The 19,386-nt window shown below is 36.1% G+C and overlaps 1 long non-coding RNA gene across 1 annotated transcript; it reads left to right on the top strand.

Moving 5' to 3' along the window:
* Nucleotides 1–2,026: 2,026 nt before the first annotated feature.
* On the top strand, nucleotides 2,027–15,261 carry LOC149030672 (uncharacterized). The gene is made up of 4 exons (XR_016178468.1): nucleotides 2,027–2,158; nucleotides 2,243–2,479; nucleotides 13,243–13,371; nucleotides 14,100–15,261. It is a non-coding gene; the product is annotated as an uncharacterized LOC149030672 (long non-coding RNA).
* Nucleotides 15,262–19,386: the final 4,125 nt, after the last annotated feature.

Here is a 19,386-nt window from a genome sequence, read left to right as displayed (position 1 = left end):
TTTCAGACTCACCGTAGTGATAAAGAATACCGTCGGTGCGCCTCGTAGGTTTCAACGTAAAAGATAAATCTTCGAGTTAACTCGACGTGTAAGGAAAAGGCGACGGCTCGGTCGAAATCACGTCAGCCTGGATAATTTATATGAATCGTGCCGTGTGACTGTAGATATCGTACCGTTCGTTATACGCCAGTTGGCTTAGTAGAGAGAAGACAGTAGACATATTCTTGAATATATCCAAACGCGAGGATCAACGTAGATCCATACGAAACGTGTATTTGAAAAATAGTATATAAAATGTACCTGTCATATTATATTGGGACTTTCTTAACAGCACTTATCCGAAGTATCCATTTCGAATGAGATTTTCGATTAAATAAAATATATATTTTCTTCGCAATTACGAAAATAAAATTGTGTTTATCTGTCTTTCCAAAAAAATTTATATAACTCATGTTTTATAATATTTCTGTTTTATTTTTTGTAAATTTATTTAAAACTGCAAGTTTTTATATTTAAAAACTTAGCTTAGGTAACTACGGATTTCTCTTCTTTCCTCTCTTTCTTTGTGTTCACAGAATCATCATAGGAAATGAAAAAACAAATCCCTTTATATTTCTCTCTGTTTCTCTGATCCTAAAGATTAGTTTGTATTATATTATTATAACGTAATCCTTTCATACCGATAACTCATTCGATCCGATCTTTTCGCTTATGCGCGTCGGTAATAATTCACTAATACATTATTTGGATTCATTTAATCGGAAATACTCGCGATAAATCGTGCGAATTAACGTCAGCCTGGTGTCTCGTTATAAATACGCGTATACAAGAGATAACGTATACGCGTTACGGTTATACGAGAAGAGACATATTGTGGTAATAAATTGGTGATCGAGAGCGATGTTAGTGGGAAGAAGAAGAAGGCCGGTCACTCCTCGCTAAGCTTAGCTTGCGAGCGCGCAGAAAGCTTGTCAGGCACTTTCTGACTAATTGCCGGTAGGGTAGCTGTAACTCGGAAGTCTCGGGGAAATATTGCTTCCGTGAATCGAAGCGAACTAACCTGACCTCGAAAAGACATAAGAGCCTACTCTAGATATCCTAGATATTCTCTTTACCTTCTACCTTACCTCCATTCACTTACCTACTTTCATCCTTGTTATGTTTACTATTTACTTACAAAGTCATCCTTTTACTACAATAACGTTTATTTTCCTTTGTTTTTTTTTCTTCTCTTTGTTTTTAATTTTCGTATCGATATAAATTTTGTTTTAAGATATTAAAATTTGTTTTTCATTTTATCTGCTTTTATTTCTGCTTATTTTTTCTTTCTTTTTGTTTTCATTTTCAATTTGCATTTAATAGCTCAAAAACCATTAAGCGTTACAAAGCTTTTATTCCAGTTTTTAATTAGGGATTAGGAAGAGTAAAAAATAACATGTATACACACATATACTATTTTATAATATAATATATAACATAAGTTTCATCTTAAGCTTTCTTGGGATAATTTTTTAATAGCAATATACATTTTGTTTTATATATTTTTAATAGTATATTTTGTATCGATCGATCAGTTCAGAAAATTAATTTGTGAATTAGTTAGAAATAGTTTACTATTCTTCAAATATTGGATCATTTATACTGAGAGAGAAAAAATCTTTTATTCTAGCGTCTCGATGACGTTCTTGACGTAATCCAAGGAAGACATTTGCGCATATTAATGGTTCAATTAATTGAAGAACAAACGTGCCTGTGGCAGGTCTTTCAGGGACTAGTATGAAAAGGATGAGATAGAGTCTGGCCTTACCGTAGTTCATAATTTTGTAACTATCATTTTGAAAATATTTGATAATAGTAAAGCTTTCCGAATATTTGTAAATAGAAATAAAAAAAAATAAAAAACATAATAATATAAAAGCAGAAGTAGCAGAAAAATAAAAACCAAATTAAAAGAAACGTTCTAGTTAGAGAATAGTTGAGTACGTTAAAACATTCTATTTCCTTCAGCTCTTCCGTCGTCCTCCTTCAGAGACGTGCCTCCAGAGACGAGTTTAATCGTAATTAACGAGGTAAAAATGGAGGCTGTTTAGAGGACATAGAGGCAGTCCATGGCAACTCTGCGGGTGCATGTACACCAAGTGAAAACTCATATTTACCGGTTAGCAAGCTCAGACATCCACAGTAATGCCGTAGTATTACGCGATGCGCCTAGAATACAGAGAGTTACTTCTCTTTCTTCCAGGGAAGAGATAGAAAAGCAGAGAAAGAGAGTCTGGAAATAAGCCGGGAAAACGCGTTACGTGAAAATAAACGAGGGGGATCGTGATAAAAGGAATCGCTGTACGTTCTACAGGGGATCTGTTTGGCTATAAACGAGCGTAACTGGTCTAAGACTGGTAGCACGTCTCTTCTAATGCCTTAAGATCAGTTTCCAAGGATCAAGTCATGACGGAGGGACAAACAACGCATTATTGAGAAGGTACCGATCGTGTCTTAAGGCACGATTGATTTGTTTCTATTATTTTGCGTTTGCTGATAGTAAAAGCTTTCATGATAGAATTGATTTAAAAACTGTCAGAAAAGTTTTGATGTTACGAATATACGAAAAATATTATCTTGCAATTATAACAGAGAGAGAGAGAGAGAGAGAGAGAGAGAGAGAGAAAGAGGGAGGGAGAGAAAGAAAAAAAAAATAGAAGGAGGGTAACGGTTAATACAATTTCTCTGTGGCACGGTAGAGATGCACACGTCGACAATTAAAAAGCTCGCAATGGTGGGCGAAAATAATTGCACTTCGTTTCGATGCGAAAGCCGGAATTCTAGCGGCACCAACAATAAAGCTGACCGTAGTCGGTGCAACGAAGAGGAGAGAGAGAGAGGAGAGAGAGAGAGGAAGAGAGAGGGAATCAGATAGAGAAGAGGGGATTGGTTAGAGGTTGGAGAATGCGATTGCACCGAGTGACAAGCTAGTATGTCGAACGACCAAATGGATTTTACGTGTACACGAAAAATAGGACCTCGATGTGTGCAGCATTGTGCAACCCGTTTCGAGCCGAAGAGTCACGCGTCGCGAACCAACGTCGATGCCAGGAAACCGACACAACAGAGCTTCTATTAAACGTACGTTTACCGCCTAACAATACAGCCACACGATCTACGACATCATTGTCGTACGCTGCTGATGACCAACTCTACAGATTATAAAAAATCCTCCTATTGCGATAGGATTATCTTTTCGGCTTTCACGAATATACATTTTTTGTTCTTATTTCTTGTGGCAGGAGTTTCACGGAAAATCAAATTTCTTCGTATATTCCATGGTACAGTAACCACGGCCGACAAAACTGATTTTATGATGTTCTTTTTTCTTTTTTTTTTATTATCACGTTGACGTTTCTATGAAAATTTTGTAGAGAAAAGAGAGAATGGAGAAATAGAAATAGAGAAAGAAAGAGAGAGAAATCTTCCATACTTGCTTTCGATTGTCACAGTTTCGAGACTTCGGAAAAGGAATCCTTTTGCTCACCATTTCTCATGACATTTGCATATTTATGGAATTTAGAGAGAAAATTTATAGCTGATCGTATTTTAGCAGTCGACCGTTCGCACGACGTTCAATCACTATCGCACTTTCATTACCGCGTTAACTCTCTTGTTTACGTGCCGACATTACGTACTATGGACAACTCGTGTATCCGGCGTTTGCCCGTACGATACACGCAACGATCTCTCGCTCGTGGATGCTTATAAACTTTAAAGCTTTTTGTTTTGGACTTTTCATTTTTATGCACGATCAAATGCTTGTTTTTCGATTAAAATATTTTAAATACCGATATACATTGTGTCTCTTTGTTTCAAAAAAATTATAACAAGGCATTTAATAGATATATTGATTTATATAAAACTGTCCAGGATATTAGTATAATTGGATAAATCGTTGAAAAAAAGAGAAACGAATAAATCTAATTATTATTAAAATTTTTAGAAACGATTGTAAAACATACTAATAAATTTGATAATCTTTTATAGTCTCGTGTAACTTTGAAGTTACATATCAATATATTAAGATTTTTTCTGTTTAATTTAATATTCATTCCAAACGTAGTATACATTTTTTTCTATAATCCCTCTTTGGAAACCGATAAAATGCTTTTTTGACGATTATCAATTTTTGCCAGAAATACAGGAGCATATCTGTAGTTTTTGAAAATTCTCTTTTTGTAGTTAATTTGTATTTAAAAATAGATATTTGTTAAATTTGAATTTTTATAAATATTTTATTGTTACAATAAAAATTCAAAGAATCAATAGAAACACTTATACAAGTAACAACTGAAAGAATACTATAATTTATCAAATTCATTATTCAACTGCTTATGAAACTTACATATCATCGAATATTACGAACCGTTTGCATTGTATGGTCTTTTCTTAAAATCGAAAGATGAAGAAACTTGTATTGATAGTAAAGGAAATGGTTCAATCTAGGGCTTGGAGATAGGAAAGCGTCAGTTTTAATTACATGCTTGCGCCATATATATCGGGTCATCAAGGCTATTGGGATATCGGAGGCGTATATTCGCTAGCGGGCAGGTTGGTCAGAGCGATATTGGTTATTGCCTTCGTTCGTTCATTCGATGCTCTCCGAACGTTCGTTGCATCCTTCGTTCAACTAATCTCGAAATATTAGCCTCTCGGTACTCTCTTGCGACTTTCTGTTCTGTATTTTCTCTTTCTATCTTTTTCTATCGCATATTCCATTTTCTCCGTTTTCCTTCAACCACCCACTCTCTGGTATTTTTTCATTATCCGTGGAATTTAAAGGGCCGGAAATATGGTTAAAGTGGCTTGGCGAGATATAAAGTAGCCACGTATAATGTTTCCTTTTTTTTTTATTCTCCATTTCCTTCTCTCGCTCTCTCTTTCTCTTTCTCTTTATAGAGATATCCTTTGAACTAAAATTCTCTTTTTCTCACGACGATCGAAAGTGGCGAAAGGACAGATCGTCGATGTGATTTTAGAGAGACCAAACGAAAGAGAAAGTATCGTCAAAGATCCTTTGTGACGTTACTCTATGCAGAATTTATTTTTTTATAGTCAACTAAATTGAACTTATCATTGCATAGAATCAAATAGGTTACGTTAGATTTGTACCAAATTTGAAAATTCTTCCTTTATTTTGTGTAATATGTAATTTATCCAATTGATATTTTTATTCTCTCTCTCATTTTTCTTTAGAGTATAAATCTCATCTGAACTATAGCATAATTGAAACGTAATATCCTATTAAATTTGATATAAAAAAACAAGAGATTAATGATGCAAGAAGAAGCATACAGTTTCAATGTACCTATTGGTGAAAAATTGAACACCGAGTAACCAGTTTTTAAAGATTGCCAAGGACAACGGTGAACGGTGACAAGTATCGTATGTGTTCTAGCAAAGGAATGGCAATGTTTCTTTCGGCCTGTTACGACAGCAGGCATTCAACTTCGGGCAAAGGATACGTCTGGTAATTGCGTTTGTGTGTAGCTAGGAAGTTTTATTTCACTGGCATTTATTCGGCAACGCGGAGACAGCGAGCCACTTAGTACGAGAGAGAGACAAATGTATTTACGTCGTGAATCTGCCAGGAAGCCCGCATCTACCGTTCAAGCTTTGCCCCGTTTATCCTGGGATTCAAGTAAAATTACGAGAATCGTGCCCGAACCGAAGCACCCCTGCACCCCTTTTCCTTTTCCTTACCCTTCTCTCTCTCTTTCTCTTGATCTATTTTTTTCTTCTTCATTGTTGAAAAATTTCGGTCGAGTCGATTAATTATCTCGATTGTATAGGCAGCTACGAATTACATTTTTTTAGGAGAGACCTTTCGTGGTTATTTTCTCAAAGATTTTTCCTTCGATCTCTGTATATATATATATATATATATATATATATATATATATATAGTATGTTAGTAGAGTCAGGTATGTTTAATAAGATTGATCTTTTCGCGAAAGATAGAGAATCAAAAACCATAACGCAGTTACTCTTTATGATAAGACTCGCGATAAAGTTGGTCACGCTCGTGCTCATTACTATTACTCATTTTTATCGACGATAAAGCGTTGAACTCGTGGGTCTCGCTTAAAAACATAATGGCTTTTAAGAAAGGCAAATATCGCGTGTGCTGATCTTGTTTCTTTCCGTTCGCGGATAGGCGATATTAATTTTGTTATATGCTATATAAGGTCAGAGTTACGTTAACGTGCGTGCATGTTTCTACTCCCCTTCTATCCCTCTCCCCTTATTTCTCTCTTCTATTATTCCTCTTTTTCTCTTTCTCTCTTACTTTCACTTTAACTTACTAACCGGTTACGTCCATTACGCAACAAAGCTCGACGTACTGTTTCCCTATTCATAATGGCATACAATTTAGCGGAAAATTGGATTTTCACCTTAATCTCGATCCCTGCTACGCGACGTATCGTTAAAACTCGGTAATCTGAAAGCGTGGATCGTAAAGAAGATAGAGTGAGAGAGAAGAGGGTGAGAGAAAGGAGGAGAAGAGAGTGTGAGAGAGAGAGAAGGAGAAAGAGAGAGAGAGAGAACAAGTACCTTCTCGTTTTCTACTATAACGCGATAGCTAACCCTGCTACGGCGCGTAAACGAACGTGTACGTGTAAACGCTACTCCGATAATAGATTCCCGCTTTGGAGTTCGGAGTTCTACGGTGAATCTGTAACTCCGGCGATCAAACTGCTTGCAAAGTTTGTCGCTCGAATCGAATGGGAGTTTGGCTAACTCGTACGTAGGACGCCATTGCTCTACTACTCTTCTCTCTTCTATCGTCGCCTATACGTGGATATTTGTATGGTTATGTGTATGTATAAATATATATATATATATACGTATGTAATATGTGTGTATTAGTATAGTTATATCATATTCGTATATTTCCACAAGTGTATCGCGTTGTATCTTGCTTCGGTTTTCGATTTTGGGAAAACTTTGCTCGACTTTACAATCAGGCACCCCAACTCTTCTACTTTTCTTCATTGTCGTAGCCGTTGTCGTTGTCGTAGTCGTTGTCGATAGTGTACGGAAACTATCGGAGATTTTCTTCATACTTTTCCATCTTTATACTTTTGACTACAAAACGAGGCAAGTCTTGTTATTTTCAACAAGAAAAACGTCTCACGTTGTAAAGTTCTTTTCGTGTTCTCCCGCGAAAGGTTTGAGTCGTGCATGAAGTATAAGCGTGAGTATTGATATTTTGTTCAAGACTTATATATACGCATGAACATTTTTTATCGATTGGCATATAAGCTATATAAATATTATAATAAAAAAAGCGAGGAGAGATATATTTTCGTAACAGTTTATTTTTAATTTATTTTATTTTGATGATTTCTAAGATAATTTTAGGAAAATTTATTTCCATCCGTAAAAAGTTGGCGAATATTTGTGACGCACGCCGGAAAGCAATAGTGGCATTTCTCCTTGGCGTTCGTAAATCGGCCGATGCGAATCGATAAATTTTTTGTAAGCCTCCAGAGGCTTAGTGAACCAATAACCGATGATATAATGGTACGACTTCCTTCGGGCCGATAGCGTCAGAGCTCCAAGTTAACCAAGCGTGAAAGTATTTTCGAAAATGTATCTCGAAATGTATCGAATTCTCGTTCGTTCGCTTGAAAGAGAAAGAAAGAGAGAGAGAGAGAGAGAGAGAGAGAGAGAGAGTACCTACACGCGAGAAAAAGATAGCATAAGATAGAGAGAAAGTTGGAGATGCTGTATGTCACACGTTCGGCGAATATTTCAACGAGTACTAGCGAAAATTTCTATCCTTCTTAAACCAATCCACCCCTAACCCCACCACTTACATCGTAGTCTCCTGACAGCTTATGTATATAGGAAGGACGAATCGAAGCTTCCTCGTAGATTCAACACTGAAGAGCACTTATCGCTTTCTCGCACTCACCTCCGATCGCGAATAAATCGTCTTGCTACGAATCGACCTCGTAGCGCGACCTCTTTCGATTCCTTTTGCTGATGATTTTGTGATGCTGACGGATCGGTTTGCGACAAGGAGGATCGATTAGAATGAAAAAAAAAAATAAAAGGAAATCGAACTTTTGACTCGATAACTACCAAGCGAGTATCATTATGATGCGTTTAAGGATTTACGTAGAAAGGATTGTCGATAATCCGAAGAAGAAGAAGAAGAAAAAGAAAAATAAACGAAGAGATAAAAAAAGAAAAAAAGTAAGGGCTTTCTCCAATACAATGTAAGCAGTAGTAGCAGCAGCAACAGCAGCAGCAGAAGATACTAAACCAGCTTCGCTGCCTCTACTCGTTTTCTACTTTTCCATCCTGCACCTTTCTCGCTCATCTCGCTCCTTTGCAAGATTTACTTCATCCTTCCCTTCTTTTCTCATCCCTTTTATCTCTTTCTCTCTCTCACTCTCTCTCTTCCAACTCCAATCTCATTCTACCGGTAAAGGATTCAAAAGAGATTGAAAAAGATTTGGTCGATCTACCGCGAAGAAATCGGGAGAAGGAGAAGAGGAAAAAGCATAGAAGAATGGAGAGAAAGAGAGAAAGAGAGAGAGAGAGAGAGGAGTCAAATAGCGGATCGAGAAGAGGACGTAAAGAACAGCCATTTGCCTTATCGATAAAATAACATTAAAATCTCTAGGAATCTAGTTAATTTTGATGTTATCGTCTTATCATACTTTAAAAGAAAATAAGAAAAAGCCTGCGCTCATGAAAGCAGGAGAAATTAGAAGGGTGGGTGTCTTTTTTCTTGGTAATGTATATTATAAAGCTGTCGCTTGTATAATAGAGGGCCGGGTGTGTCGCAGGTGCGCCTAAAAATACGTAAATACGCCTGCATTTTATAAAACGCGTAGGTATTCAAGAATGACGAGACCGGGCCGTTGCTATTTCTCTACGACGTTTTTCCCTACATACTATAGGTAGGTATACCACGAAACTTTCCGTAGCGGCGACAATACTTTTTCCGCTGCGTGAGCGGCACGATTGTATTCCTCTCCCTTTTCTCTTTTTCTCTCGTCCCTTTCTCTCTATTTCTCTCTCTCTCTCTCTCTCTCTTTTCTCCCTTTCTCTTTTACTTTTTTTCTGTTTTTTTTTTTCTCTTCCATTCTCTCTTTTCCTGCCTACCTATCCCAGCGGGTAGATTAGTTTTTTTGTCTACGTTGCAACCAGCTCGTCGTTCGATATATATTTTCCTATTTACGCTTTGCCCGTTCACTCCTTCCACGTCGCTTACATTCATATTACATTTTTCTCCATTTTGTAATGCATTTTATCGCCGGCGAAATTTCTCCGGTTACGATCCTCGATAGGATTGGTATCGGTAGACGACACGCTTATCGGTAGTTTCGATCTTTTTATTATCGGTACGACACCAATGACTGATATTTAAAATGTATACAGGTGCGCGGTACGATATGCAGAGCGAATTAAAATCGTTTCATTATTTTTTTTTTCATGGTATTTATAAAAGTTACACGATAGCAAGTTATCGCATCAGTTACATTGCATCTGGATATGTATCACTAACTTATACTACTTAACATCGTACCACCTGCATTTAATATTTATCGCAACTTTTTTAATCTCCTGCTTTGATCTCTGGTTAAAGGGAGAGCTTAGCACCTCTATTTGATAATATCATCCACGTCTACCTATATCAACCTTTTTGAATACGCTCAGTTCGTCACGGAGAAAAGCGATTCGCCGAGCATAGATCAATATTCGAAAGTTGCCGTTCGCTTTTCTCTTTCTCTCTCTCTCTCTCTCTCTCTCTCTCTCTTCCTCTTTCTCTCCTTTTCATTCTTCCTCGCTTAGATGTGGCAAAATAAAACCTTTCTCGCGCGCGATCACGTCGTGGTTATAACCCGCGAAAAATGTCAACGTTGGTGGATAGGTATGTAATACGGTATATCGGTTGGGGAGTATCGAAAAGTTGATGTTTTCTGGAGCCGCCACGTTCTCTACAGATCGGTACCTCAATAAATCAGTCGAATTCCCTCTGCTCAATTCCCTTTTCGTTCTTCGGTTTGGTAGAAATATCAAGGCGTTTCACGCGTTCGTTCTTCCTCTCGCCCTCGTAAAAGTTCTACGAGTTTAGGATCGAATTGCTAAATTCACTGAGAAGCGACACCGACTTTCGAGGGTACTACCAGCTACGAATTCCGATAGCTTTGCCGTCCGATAACGATACGAATCGTCGTACTCGACGACGAATGAGAACGATCGAGCTTTGATATTATTCTCGATGTGTAGTCATGACACTCTCCTCTCTCTCTCCCTCTCTCTCTTTATCTTCTGGATTGGTATTAGGTGTGTCGTACGCTTTATACGTATATAGTGTAGGACTCTCGGAGTGAGTCGAAGTGTAGCATCGAAGCCGGTGAGCAGATTCCAATTTAGATTCGATGTTGGTACGCTCAAGGCGTAGGAGAGCGAGTTCTACGTTCTCTCTCTCTCTCTTTCTCTAGTGTAGTTTCGATGGTAGTTCGTACCTTCAACAACGTCGCTGTTCCTAGGAGATGATGCACGCGCCGTAGAGCGACCAAGTCATTCGTACAAAATGCACAGGCAAACAGGAAATTAAGGCACAGGATCGAAGTCACGGAGAAAGTGATGACCCAACAGCAAAGGTGCAACGCGTTGTTTCTACTATGTGTATGAGATAGCTATTTTCTACGAGAGTTGTGTCTGACTACATCCCGAATATGATAGTACCTACCTTTTACGTTATCTTGCTTCGTTTATCGATAGGATACCATCTACCAACCTACCAACCTCGTGATTGAATTACTTCGACTAAACGCCCATACACATTCAATCTTTCATGCGCGAATTTAGATCGTACGTTGGGAGATCGAGTGGATGCTTTCAAATAAATTCTCAAGAAACTCTCTTGCTCTATCTCTTTTTCTCTTTCTCTTTTCTTATAATAAACGCGCGAGGTCGATCGATCATCATGCTTGGAGCGATAAGAACGCGAAGAGGAAGAAGGTAAGAGGCAAGAAAGAAGGAAGAGAAAGAAACTCGTTTGAAAAATTTGGAAATCAACAAGCAACGCAAGAAGGATCTGTATCATTATGATGTTGGCGGTTGGAATAAAAGACAGAGAAAGAGACAGAGAGAGAGAGAGAGAAAGAGAGAGAGAGAATAAAGTGAACGAAACGTTGAATAGAAAAGAAGCAAGTGTTGTTGGATGGAAGAATGGACGATACAATGAAAAGGGGGAGTTAAAGGAGGAGAAGGAGGAGGAGGAGAATGATAGTAGAGCAGGGAGGGCAGAAGAGGAGCTCGGTCAGGTGTGGGGCGTAGCCACGATATATCGTGGCTGAGCCTTTATTAAAACTGCTTTCGGTATTATTGCTTTCCGGGAACGTCGGGCCTCGAAAATGGCATTTCCGCGAGATAGGCTGGTTTCTCGTGTGTGTGTGTGTGTGTGTGTCCGAAAATGTATATACCTACTGATATATATGTTCATATACGCGTATGTATATCTATGTATGTGTTATTTGGCTGGGAGCAGACAACGTTGTCCCTGAGGGCACCACCACAAGCCAGTGGACCAACGGTATGGCCAGCAATAAATATGCTCTTCACTTTGTACAAGTCGCTCGTCTACTCTTATATTGTCCTCGCTTCGTTATTGCGTCCCAGCAAAAAAAGCAACTCCCACCGATTTGGTATTTTTTACTAACGGTGTTGGATAATCTTTAAAATCTGCATATGTGATCCCACGTATTTACGACACGGCATTTGCTCCTCCACGCTAATTTTGTTCAAACGAAATGTTACGTATATTTACGTTCATTTATAGGTCTTTCGTGAAAGCGTTCAATCGCTTTTAAAAGTTACACATCTGCATGTTATATGATCTTTAATCTTTTAACGTAGATTAATATTTATATGAGAAAGTTGGGAAATATATTGAAAATTTTCAAAGGTTATTTTAATATTCAAAATAATATATGGTATAATCTCATTATGTACGTTCTTGTTTGGAAAATTAATTAATTAAGTAATTATATATTTGATTTCAATAAATCAAGAAACATTTGATTTTTATAAAACTAATATTAAAATAAAACTAGTTTCATATAAAATAATTGATTATTAGAATTTAAATGAAAAAAAAAATTTTTTTGTTATCTTTAAATATCGATTGTGCCTATGTAGGCATATGTATAATTATTGATGATTAGGTGGACTTGACGTATTTAGTTCATAGTTCATGTCTTTAAGGACTTATAGTATAGCCTCCGAAGGAGTTAGCATCCTTGCCAAGACTATCGTCGCAGTTATCGCCAATACGAAGTCGTTCGGCATCACGAAGCAAGGAGGAAGGACGATAGTAATAAAGGAGTCACGGCGGTAATGGATGATATTGACAAGCACTTTCCTTCCTAGCTCGAGTCCAAACCTTCGAAACCTTAGCCTCTCTTCATCGCTGGAAGGTGATGGCGCGTTCCTTCCCAAAGTACTAGTGGCGACCAAGTGCTGAATAGTTTCTCTCGGATCGTCCTGAACAATGCAAATTGATGCGGAATCGATACTAAGCTGGTAGGAGTTTCTAATAAGATTCTCTTGCTTCCTTCAACGTGGCATACCCTTTATACGCAATATATATATACAGCTATACTTATATACAAAGTGACTTTAGAGGGGTGTTGAAAATGTATAGTTACTTCTCAGATGAAGGTACTCTTAGTCATTGTATTATGTTACACCAAATGTTTCTCATATGAATTAAATATATCCGATTAATTTCTGACGATCTAATGTAGATTGTTTCAAAATATTGATGTTGTTTATTAATTCATACTATAATGAGAGATATTCGTTACATCAATGTTATTTAGTTATGACTTAGTTAGAATATAAGTATATTAAAATGCAGTTATATCATTTTATTATACTTAACTTCTATATCAACATTATTTGGTAAAAAGAAGTATTAAAAAATTAATATTAAACATTTTTCTTACAATTAGACTATTTTAATCTCAATAAGTATTCTCGTCATCTTTTTTATTTTGTTTTTTAAATTAAAAACATGAAAAGCGTTTTGGAGATCCTATCTTGCTCCTCTCTCTCTCTCTCTCTTAAGTTTTGCAGAATATAGTATAAGATAATTCGCATTCTTCGCAGATATATACAATGACTCGATCGTGAGTGAAATAAAAATCAAAGGATATTCTTTTTTTTAAGGCTGAACACGGTAGATGATAATTTTTCAGTGGGGCTTGCGAGACTGATCACGTCCAGCATGTCCATCCAGTTGATTAACTGCGTATCACCCGTCTGTCCATCGTAGGACGTTCAGCACAGCAGAGGCAGGTAGGTAGGTCGTTCGGCCACCACGTAGCGTCCTCATTATCCGTAAATTATTTCGCTGCCGTCACGTTGGACTGGCTAGGGAATTGGAATTGATTACGCTGAACGTATAGGGTGCAAACTCGTCGATCCGTAATAATGTAGGATACGTTCGTGTTTCAGCGGTTGCGTTTCGATACAGCACACCGTATGCATTGCCGTTTGCAATTGATTGTTCGGATTCCGACACCGAGAAGGATTCTGCTTAAACTCGAAACATTGCACCTACAGAATAAAGGGAAAAATCACAAACTCTGACGAGTGCTCGTCAGGCCGATCGAATTATTTCGTTAAATCGACCGGGGTTAAAGTGCACCCTGTACTGAACGCGTCATCGCACATGAGTGTCCTATCTCTCTGTCTTTGTCTCCTTCTCTTTCTCTTTCTCTTTCTCTTTTATACATGCACACTCTCACTATCTCGCTCGTTCTCCTTCACTTTCGTTTGGTTTGACCAGCCGACTATGAAATCGTTTCTAAAACTTAGCTATCGTTATCTTAATCAAATTATCGAAGATTATAATTTATGGAGAATGAGTAGCATAGTTCTATGAATTTAATTGATTTAAATAATACCCCTATTTGTTTATATATAAATACTCTAAAATTAGGTATATTAAAATGAGATGAAATTTTTTAAACTGATGAAAGCTTTTACCAAAAATTCTCATTGTACTACTATTTTCATCTTAGGAATAAGGAGAAGAAGATTAAGTTAATCTTTGTGGATACGAGGACAATGGAAGACAGTATCAGGAGACAAGCAAACCAAATAGTGGGGGAAAAGGAATGGAAGGGGGACAGTGAATAATGCGAACACAATTTGACTGCAACGGCATTAATTATCAAGACTCGGTTTGTATGTATATGCCTGTACGTGTACCCGTTTATCTAACACTCGCTTGGTAGTTCGAATCGACGATAGAGCAGGAACCATCTAATTACCTTCGAACTTCACTCATTGTCAGGAAAGAGAATACTTGAATGTCAAAATCGTGCGAATGTATAATATACTAGATCAATTCTCATTTCTCCGTTTTTCTTTATCTATTAAAATGTTTATATTTCTCTTTATATAAGTTTTTACTCTTTCTACGTATAGAGTCTACATCATGATAATCTACGGTATTAACTGACTCAATTGGATTGAAACGAATCGCCTGTATCTACTCAAATTCGCAGACTACGCGCTTGTATAATTATGCTACTTCCGTCCGTGTCGTACGAAATAAACCACGCGTACATATGCGTGCATTTATAGTAATCTACGTGGGGATACATGTAGATACATATATGCACATATACTCATACATACATATATACATATGAGTATATATGCATATTTGTATATGGGGCATTCCGTGTGAATTTGGAACAGTTTCAGCACAATCGAAAGGGGTCAGAGAAAAAGTGGTCGATTGACGTGCAATGCCCCATAGATAATTAACGTTCATATTAGAATCGTTTCATATATTAGGTATTTATGAATTTTTATGCTCCCAAAGGCCCCTAACAATTAGAAAAAAAAGAAGATATACCACAAGTTTCAAATCTTTATTTAAATTTTAAATTATACTGTGTGTGTGCACAACGATGCAAGTATTCCTACTAAATAAGACGTGGTTTAGGGTATTGAATAATAAATTATTTATTCAAGCTACAAAGTAATTGTTCTAAAAATTTGAAACTCTGCAGACTTTATTCTTATAACAGTACCTATAACTGAGAATTATTACAGATTTTTAGCTATTATAATTTTGGAGTTGCAACAAGACGAAAGATTAGGTTGCCTAATTTTTTCATTCACCCCTTTTCTCATCAAGTTTTGTACCGATGATTTTTCGAATATCCTACATTTTTTTTTTCGTATCATAGAAACAAGCAAAATAAAATCACATCCTTTGAGATGCCTTTAATAAATATTATAAAAATAAAAAAAAGTAGATTCATTAAAGTCTTAAATCTGAAACAGATATTTTAATAAATAAAACATTTTATTAACAAACGTATTTAAAATCTTTAGTACACCTGTGCAAATATTCAATGTTATATTTAGTGTTTATATATGTGCCATCAGAAATGCATTTATACATATATCAAATAAAGGAGAATAAAAAAGGTTTGTTGTTAAATCCAACAAAGATCACCTGTAACAAAAAGAAAACTATATTAATCATACAATCAAGTGATATACAGTAGCCTAACATATGAATCGTCCAATTCGTAGATGCACTTTTAAATCGAATTCTCTATTCATTTTCATCAAATCTCTATCTACTATTGCAATAATTTAAAATTTAAACGCGTGATTTTACACTTACATAAAAAAAAATATATAAAAAAAGAAGAAGTAAAGATATCAAGTTACTAAAAAAAAAATATCTTTTAATTATTATGAGTAATCCTTTTAAACTGTTTTATATAGAAAAGAAAAAAAATTACAAATTTAATAAAATACAATCACAGTTAAAAATCTTAAAGACAAAAAAAGAAATGAGAGATTACTTTAATATTCAAAAAACGATAATTAGGCTTCAAAATGTGATACAAATGGAATTTAAATATTTTGACTCGAATTAACTAAACACATATGCATCTTTTTAACGATACAGACACGAATTTGGTGTTCCAAGGAGATGGAATGATCCATCATCTCCAATTACAACTACAAATTAATGATGAGCAAAAAACAAATATAATAAAATATAAAATATGACTAGAGAGCCATTTTCTAATATATATTTAATTAATATATTTCAAAACCTCGGACGATTCCTTTCATTAAGTTGGCTGTTCTAATGAAAGAACTAGGCTTTGAGTCGCCACTTAACTGCTAAAGTCTATCCGTCGCGAATGTGTTTGTCTTCTTGAGCATTTATTTAAAATATCGAAATATCGACATATAGAAATTAATCTCGATTAGATAAGCTATATACGAAGCAATGCATGTAAGACATTTATTACATACTTTTCTGGACAAAAACGAGTAAATTAATGGTCGATTTCACCACTACTGACCACGAACAAAACACGTAATAAAAAAGAGAGTGCATTTGTTAATTGCATTATTAATTAAATGAATTTAACCGATGAGACAAGAAAACGTATCCTGAACTAATAATTAAACATACAATAAAATATACAATTTTCATGAGTAACTCCTATAAAAGAATTACTCATAGTTCGTCAATAATTTATTGAAATAATTACAACCAGTAACTCGTGCCGATTAGGATCTTTCATCCTCGGCATGATTGAGCACTGGAGGAACCTTAAATAAAAAATCACGGTTTAGGAAGTTCTGCGATGGCTCCAAAACATCTGACGATGTATGATCCACCATCATGTCCATGGAAGATCCACCAAAAATCCAGCGAAGATCCATCAAAGATCCATCGAAGAATTTATCCAACATCATTGAAAGGAAGATAATTCATAGTTATATCTGTACAATAAAATAGAACAAAACGATAAGTTATCTAGAATATTACCCAATATCATATAAAATAAAATCAAATAAAGTGTAAATAAAAATGAATACATTCCAATGAGATGCAACTCTATTGCACCATGGTGATGCATCTTGCGTGAATCTAAAAACGCGGTATAAATGAAAATAAGAAACTATAGAAGAGTTTCTTATCGCGAAACCGAAATTTTATTATACGACGAACAACACTGACTCTAATTCGCGTTTGATTTTAACTTATTACTCGCCCGATCACTGAATCTACGACTAATTCAAAGACTGCTTTGCACGCAATTTGATGATTCCCACCATAATCACTGCACATATTACTTCGCGCACAATTGCAATCTGAAACAGAAATAAAAAACAATATTATTAATATCATTACTATTACAGAAAACCATTAAAATTTTTGAGAAATTGTTCAATACAAAAATATACTCACTTTGATGAATGATCGATGAATGCACGATGGGTCTCCAACCCTTAGGATGGAGATCTTAGTCCTTAGTCGTTTAGATGAATTTTTATACAAATGTATTTATGTGTTTATGTCTTGATCATATTTTTTAACTACAATAAAGCTGCTAATGATCTAGAAGACCGATTTTTAAAAACAAATAGTATTGCTGAAACTTAGCAGTTGCATAGCGTTATACCAAGCAATGCTGTTTGTGCGGACTATGCGCTTGTATAATTATGCTACTTCCGTTCGTGTCGTACGAAACCAACCACGCGTACATATACATGCATTTATAGTAATCTACGCGGGTATACGTGTAGACACATATATATATGAGTATATACGAATATTTGTATATACATACAAGTTTACGCGTATACACAATATATTTCGCGTATATCTCTCTACCGTATGTTACGATAGCAAATACGTTAAACGTACATACGTGTGTAGGTACATCGGGTTTCATTGGGCAGACTTATTTCGTGGTCGTCCTAGTCTCATTCGCACGATGATAAATGGGTTAATTAAGCGTTTCGCGTTCGGCCTGGTTCGCGCTTCACCGGCGGTCTCCAATCTACGTCGGCTAGCTTTGTTTATCGTATTGTGTAATACCCTGGATGTAGCGAATCCAATTGATTTTCTTTCTTTCCATTTTTTTTTACTCGTTCTTTTTCTCTTTCTCTTTTTATTGTCGTTTGTTTTTACTAACACGCATGTAACGTTTGAAATCGCTTTTATTAGTTTACTTTGTCATTCATTAATGTCTATAATTTTATTTTCATATTTTCTTTTCCTCAATGAATTTATTCAATCGAAACAGTCGAGTTCGTCACAATAAACTTAATCGTCGTTGATTATATTAAAAGGTATTATATTCAAGGTATTTTAGTGAAACCCTGAAAGCCGGATCGAAGAACTCAAAGCGAAATTTCATGACACGGTTTTCTCTGTCTCTCTCTCTCTCTTTCTCCTCGTCTATCCTTTCATTTCTATCTTCCTTTCGGAGGTCGAATTAAGGCGCTGAGGGTAACCATAATCGCTACGTCTCGGGATCCCGTTGTCGGGTCACGTACCGAAATCCGGGTAGCTAATTAGCCTTCCACAGCTCGAATGATCCACCCTGGTCAATCAGCGGCGGAGATTCGGTCCTGATTCGATCCTCGGAGCCTCGTTAGCACCATCGTATATATTCTCTACTCTCTGCTCTCCAAGCTTGTATTAGATTTCCGTAGGAATATCCGGAAGGCTAGAAGCTTGCAACTACATCGTCGTGCTTTGCATTATATCCACGATATTTTTTAAATTACAACCCTTTTTTTCACGAGTATTCGCAAAGTGCATTATGCGTATGTACCTATATTATATCATATAATATACATGCATCAATGTAATTTAATGTAAGTAGGTATGCGCGACGTGAGAGACGACGTGGTATAATTTTACTTTAATATTTTAGAAAGGTTTACGCTTCAACTGGTATTATATTTGTCGAAAGAAATGCTGTAAGAAGAGATAGGTCTTTGGTGAATTCGAAAGAGCTGGATAACGTATAACGTTGTAGGAAAAGAGAACATTTAAATGTAAGATCTCAAAAGGGTGTTCCTGGCATCAAAGCTGCGGACCTTTCCTTTTAGGAACTACCAAAATGTGATTAAACGTTCCAATTCCAGTCGGTCATAGGTTGGTACATATGTATGCACGTATCTAACATCTATGAGTATTGCTTTTCCCGCTCTTTCCCTTTGACTTGTTCGGAATACTCGATCGGTGCCTTTCTCGATCACAAAGCATCTATCTAGAATAGATATCTCTATATACGTATATGTATAGAAACGTTCGCGTAATTTCGAATTCGATTCAAAGTTCAAAGATGAACCAAATGAGACAACTCTTTTGACTTTCGATTGATGATTAAAAAGAAAAAAAATATTCGATAAAGAAGATAAATAAAACGAAATAACAAAAGTTTACTATAAAATTTTGCAAAGTGTTTGAGATTTTTCTCGTAATAGAAGAAACGAGAGAAAGGTACAGAGAAGGTGAGA

Source organism: Polistes dominula, unplaced genomic scaffold, assembly GCF_049000335.1.
Source record: "Polistes dominula isolate Pdom_NZ unplaced genomic scaffold, Pdom_raw_medaka contig_77, whole genome shotgun sequence".
Classification (NCBI taxonomy): domain Eukaryota; kingdom Metazoa; phylum Arthropoda; class Insecta; order Hymenoptera; family Vespidae; genus Polistes; species Polistes dominula.
The sequence above is the reverse complement of the archived record's forward strand: the minus strand, read 5'-3'. Positions and strand labels throughout refer to the sequence as shown.